This window comes from Oreochromis aureus, linkage group 3, assembly GCF_013358895.1.
Source record: "Oreochromis aureus strain Israel breed Guangdong linkage group 3, ZZ_aureus, whole genome shotgun sequence".
Classification (NCBI taxonomy): Eukaryota; Metazoa; Chordata; class Actinopteri; order Cichliformes; family Cichlidae; genus Oreochromis; species Oreochromis aureus.
The window spans coordinates 10,193,322-10,199,517 of record NC_052944.1 but is presented as its reverse complement, the minus strand read 5'-3'; the positions used below and the strand labels follow the sequence as shown (position 1 = coordinate 10,199,517).

The 6,196-nt window shown below is 44.6% G+C and overlaps 1 long non-coding RNA gene and 1 pseudogene across 1 annotated transcript; one reads left to right on the top strand and one right to left on the bottom strand.

Annotated features, from left to right (window-relative positions):
• The first annotated feature begins 223 nt into the window (after nt 1-223).
• Nucleotides 224-601, top strand: LOC120435471. The gene is made up of 3 exons (XR_005609755.1): nt 224-234; nt 338-394; nt 580-601. It is a non-coding gene; the product is annotated as an uncharacterized LOC120435471 (long non-coding RNA).
• Nucleotides 602-2,306: 1,705 nt separating this feature from the next.
• On the bottom strand, nt 2,307-3,566 carry LOC120433295 (annotated as a pseudogene).
• Between the last annotated feature and the right edge of the window lie 2,630 nt (nt 3,567-6,196).

Here is a 6,196-nt window from a genome sequence, read left to right as displayed (position 1 = left end):
AGCTTTGCTAATCAGTAAATCACTGCCAGCGAATCATAATTTAAAAAGAATAACTCAGCAGCGCAAAGTGAAGCTATGTATGAATGTAGTTTTATGCACAGCCCACTGATCTCACTTCTAGTGGAGAAATCATAGTGTTGCATCTCTCTCATCGTCTGTTGTACGTTTTGTGCGCTTCACATGTGATGTCCTCGTGATTTCTGATGACATGGTCCAGTACCTGCATCCTGAACTGTATGTAAAACACACAAACACACAAGCGGACACAGCTGATGAACATCTCTAAATTTGTATTAACTGTCTGTTATCTCATATCTGTCTCTCTGTATATCTGTAGGCACGGTGTGAAGGTTTGTGATTTTGTATCTCCTCCACTCGACAGCTCCACTCCAAAGTAAGTTGCTCTGCTGTTTTTTCTGGAAACTGACTACGATGATTCACACAGATTGTAGTCAGGTTTCATTATTGTTGCGTCCTTTGATCCAGTCTTACAGCTTTACTCCTGTTTTTAAACTACTTTTCTCACAGTTGTGCACAGTGACAACACATGCTCTTACTCTGTGTCCCAACAACATGAAGACAGGCCATACATCAAGAAGCCACCAAACACCTTCATGCTTTACCCTAAGGAGCAAAGGTCAAAGCTGAACTAAACATCACTGAGAGAGCAGGGGCCTGTTCTTCGTACCTCGCTTACTACATCCAAGATCAAATGACACATCCAAGATCAAATCATCGCGCTAACCGTGAGCTCGCTAATCCGGTTCTCCGAACGCACCTGTTGTTGACGATTAGTACAGCTGGATGAAGTAATCTGAGATCACTGGGTGGCTTAAAAGGCGCTACGCATCGATAGTAGAAACATTGATCGGCAACCCTGTGATTGGTCGGCGAAGAGGGCGAAGGAGCGCGCTCAGTATTTCACGGCAGCAGAGCAAGAACTCTTGATTGAGGGATTTCAGGAGTTCCAGAGTCTAATTAAAACGCAGGGGAACACTGCAAAGGCTGCAAAAGCAAGGAGAGAGGGCTGGCAGAAGGTTGCTGACAAATTAAACACGTGAGTGATCCATGATATTACATCATATCATGTGATATCATACAATACCACATTATATTATATGACATCATATCCTCTTACACATTAGAGCCACAACAGGACCCACCAGAACATGGGAACAAGTAAAAGTTAAATACAAGAACATCCTACAGAATGGTAATATCTATCACTCATATTGCATTCAGTCTCTTGAAAAGAGACCCTGAAATAACCTGTTTGTTTGTGCATAACAGCAACCAAGAAAAGGGCAGAGCAACAACAGACAGGTGGTGGTCCTGCACCCCCTCGTCACACCCCGGCAGAGGAGCTGGCCCTAGGGTTGAATGCCACCAGACCCATTGTGGAGGGCATCCCCGGGGGCAGCTCCTCCTTAGACCAGCAGCCGGGGTGCAGTAGTAGCAGCACCTACATAACTGGTAAATGAGCTCATAATTCCATTTGTAAAATGCCAAATATGTGGTCGTTGCCTTAATCCCAATGCTGGTTGTACACTGTGGGTGTTTGTGTGTGCAGTCGTACATGACACTCCGTCACTTATACCTGTTCCCATGCAAGGGGTGACTGAAGCATGCACAGTAAGTTGGGAGATACATACATATACACACACACACACACAATCTGTTGTGTAATGATGTAGACCAATAGGCTGTACCACATCCCTTCGTAACACCATGTTGTTCCCAATGCACAGGACAGTGAAGCAACCCTGTCAGACGACTGTGGTGTGGAGGAAGTCCCTGTAAGTGCATGCATAATTTGGCCTGAATGTGTATCCACTTGTGTACTGCCATGTGTTTCTGACTGCAGTATGGTTTGCAGGCCAAGAGGCCGGCAGAGGGGCCTGATACAGAGGTGGGTGGGCAGTCTTGGAATTAATTCTACCTCCTACATGACATGTATTGACCGTCAAATGTTGTCCCTACAATTGGAACAGGGTGACATCCGTGTGCTCTATAAGAGAAGTCTCCAGCAGAAGATAGAGTACACTGAGCTGAAGAAACAGAAGCTTCTCGGTGACATCAAACTCCAAGCCCTAATGAGGCAAAAAGTACAACTGGAAATCGAGTTGCTACAGAAGGAACTACAGAGTTAGTAACAATACACCTTCATACAGAGCACTATTGGTAACCTTGCGTGGGACAGTATTTGTTATTTTCTCTTCCAGGCAAATGATGGCTGCCTTCTGGTGGACGAGACGGCACAGAAATGCCCAAATAAATATCACAGGATAATATGTGTGGTCAAGTGTTTAATATGCGAAATTGTTTTGCACAATTCTGTCCCGTGCAGCTCTGCCACTGGGTTGGTCCAGGTGCACTGGCTGGAGGTCATCAACAGGCTGCACCTCCACCACAGGGGCCCTCTTCTTTCTAATGGTGGCAATGTTGTGCAGTACAGCACATGCAACAATAATGTCACATGCCCTGTCAGGTGCAACCCTCAGACCTTTCAGACACTGAAATCTCTCCTTTAATTGCCCAAAGGTCATTTCAATGCGTGCCCTTGTCCTGGCTAAAGCTGCATTGTAGCGGGTCTGTGGCCCAGGGTTGGGGTCAGGGAACGGTGTCAGGAAGTACCGCCTGCATGCATAACCCCTGTCTCCAAGAAGAATCCCATCATAGGCGCCTGTGTAATGGAGAAATGCTGTTATGTTAGGCCCAAGATAAGTGTGACATATCAAAATACGTCTCTTTTACTTACCACGCTCAAATAATGTGCATAACCCTGACTCTCTGAAGATTCTTGAGTCATGCACTGATCCTGGCCATTTGGCTTCCACATTGGTGATGTGGCACATGGAGTCACACACCATCTAAGGGATGTCAGTATATGTGAACACACTCCATTCCATTACATATTACCGTCTGGAATATTAGTATTACTCACCTGCAGATTTATACTGTGGACCCCCTTTCGGTTGACAAAATCCCCCTCATTGGGGCCTGGGGGGGCCTTGATTGCAATGTGTGTGCAGTCTATGGCACCAATCACATTGGGGAAGCCTGCGGACAATCGCGCTACAGTTACAGACATAGGTCATGATTGCATCACATTCATTATCGATTTCCATGTACCTGCAATGGCGAAAAAGCCCTGTTTGACAACCTGTGGTCTCACGTGGCTTGGGAAAACCACAAACACACCCAGGAATTGCTTGAGTGCCAGGTATACTTTGCGAATGGCACGGCAGACAGCACTTTTGCCAATGTTCTCTGCGTCTCCAACAGCGTACAGAAACGTGCCACTCGCAAAGAAACGCAAGGCAATGCACAGTTTGTGCAGTTGTTAATGCCCGACTACGGCGAGTGGAACTCTTAACATAGGGATCCAACAAGGTGGTTATGTAAATAATACCCTCACGGGAAAAGCGATACCTCTCTATGAGCACACTGTCGCGCTGAGCTAAGGGATCCTGTCTATCCCGCAATGTCCGCTGTATTCTGAACACTCTCCTTATCACTCTTGCACCTTCCGCAATGGGTTGCTCGCGTACAAACGGACAGGACATGGCTGCGACAGACTTCCCAAATCCACCTTCACTTTTATAGCCGTGGTCTCTCATCTTGATTGCACGAAGTAATTTACTATTACTACTCTAAAATATGAATTACATCTGACATAATCAAATACATGAAATAGAATGATTAATAGTACATTTCCCTTTTTTTCGGAAATGACCTGTATGTATCTGTATGACATCAATAAAAGAATCAAATGCTGCATTATATTTAGTTACATTGATGATATTTATTTATGGTAAAACAGTGGCGAAATATCGCTGTTGCTTTCATATAACTGCAGCGGACATACCTGAGTGGCCGCGATCTAATCCTGTTTACATAAAGTAAACCTGCTCCCGAGCAGGTTTACGCTTACGGATCTGTTGCTATGACAGCAAGTCCCAGATGAGCTTCGGAGAACCGAACGATCCAAGATCACGCGAAATCGTCAACATTCAAATCCGGCTAACTTACTTAGCGAGGTACGAAGAACAGGCCCCAGATCTAAATGCAGTCGTGGGAGAGAGAGTAAGTTTGTAACTCTCCATATATTTATGCATCTCCTAATGTTTCATGCTTGTGTTTGAGTATGCATGCTGTAGATATGTAAATTAGCAGTGTACCTGTGTATTTCTATGTGCTGAGTGTTTTTTTTGTGTTCTTCTGTCCACAGTGGAAGTCACTTTCAAAGGATGAGCAGAGGAAATAGAAAGATGTCGTCATGCCAAAGAAAATCCAGTGTGGTCTACCAAAGACAACTACATACGTTCAAAGGGCCAATATGCAGTTCATACATGGGCCCATCACTGCTCTAAATGATGAAACAGTCACAGCAAAGCGTTTGAATCACTTTTTGAAAATTCGAATGTGTTTGTATTTAGGGCAAAAAGAGGAAAAGACATCTCATACATCTAGCATAAGTGAAAAAAACCATTTCAGTTATTTTTATTGCAAAATGCGATGAAAACAAGACAAGAATTTGGTGTTTTTGTTTGTTTTGCAGCATCAGGTCCCCACTTCCTGTCATTGGCTGCCTCTGCTGCACCCATTCAGCTCCGCCACCTTTAACGGAGACAATCTTTGAATTAAAATTTGAATTTGTCAGTGCTGGACCAACTTGATCCTTTCACCTTCTCAAAATCTCAGCAGCCCTCCTGTCCATGTGCAGACCCCGGCACTGATCTTCAATTAAAAAAGACCAGCCCTGCTTCTCCTGTTGATTCTACTTCATTTACATAATTTTCCTCTGCAGTTACATTCTTTGAACACAGAAAAGAGCCCATCTGTTTTGCCGATGTTCAGGAAGACATGTGGTCACTGTTTGACTCCCTCCCCATCACGCCAAAGCCTGATCTACTCTCCTCTCAACATTCAGACATCTACACCAGTGGTCCCCAACCCCCGGGCCTCGGACCACTACCGGTCCGTGAGTCGTTTGGTACCGGGCCGCGAGAGTTGAGGCTCGGGTGTGAAATGTAGTGTTTTCAGGGTTTTTATCGGTTTTCAGCGTTATTTTGTTATCGTTTTTATCGTTAACTCGGTTTTCCTGGGTCTTTTCACGTGTGTTATGAATAAATCTTCTTTTTTTCGGTACCGGTACTAGTTTTATTTTGTTGTATTTATCCGCGACACCTTAAAGGCCGGTCCGTGAAAATATTGTCGGGCATAAACCGGTCCGTGGCGCAAAAAAGGTTGGGGACCGCTGATCTACACCACACCTAAACTAAATCTGATCAGCCCTGCTTCTCCAAAGGATTCCCCTTCATCCAACTTGCTGTCCTCTCCTATTTCACCCACTGAATCCCAGCCAACACCCCACTTCAACAGTGAAATTTGAAAAAAACGTGCTGTCACTGCTTGATAACCTTGAACCCCTTTGCTTCACAGCCCTCCTCTCCTCAGGCAGACACTGTTACTGTATTATATCTGAACTGGATCCAGCAGAAAGGTATTAAACTGTTAATGTATTTGTGTTGCTTTTCTTTTCTGAGAATGGCTTTGATGAAGCTACAGGGAGTGCAGAATTATTAGGCAAATGAGTAGTTTGTCCACATCATCCTCTTCATGCATGTTGTCTTACTCCAAGCTGTATAGGCTCGAAAGCCTACTACCAATTAAGCATATTAGGTGATGTGCATCTCTGTAATGAGAAGGGGTGTGGTCTAATGACATCAACACCCTATATCAGGTGTGCATAATTATTAGGCAACTTCCTTTCCTTTGGCAAAATGGGTCAAAAGAAGGACTTGACAGGCTCAGAAAAGTCAAAAATAGTGAGATATCTTGCAGAGGGATGCAGCAGTCTTAAAATTGCAAAGCTTCTGAAGCGTGATCATCGAACAATCAAGCGTTTCATTCAAAATAGTCAACAGGGTCGCAAGAAGCGTGTGAAAAACCAAGGCGCACAATAACTGCCCATGAACTGAGAAAAGTCAAGCGTGCAGCTGCCAAGATGCCACTTGCCACCAGTTTGGCCATATTTCAGAGCTGCAACATCACTGGAGTGCCCAAAAGCACAAGCTGTGCAATACTCAGAGACATGGCCAAGGTAAGAAAGGCTGAAAGACGACCACCACTGAACAAGACACACAAGCTGAAAGGTCAAGACTGGGCCAAGAAATATCTCAAGACTGATTTT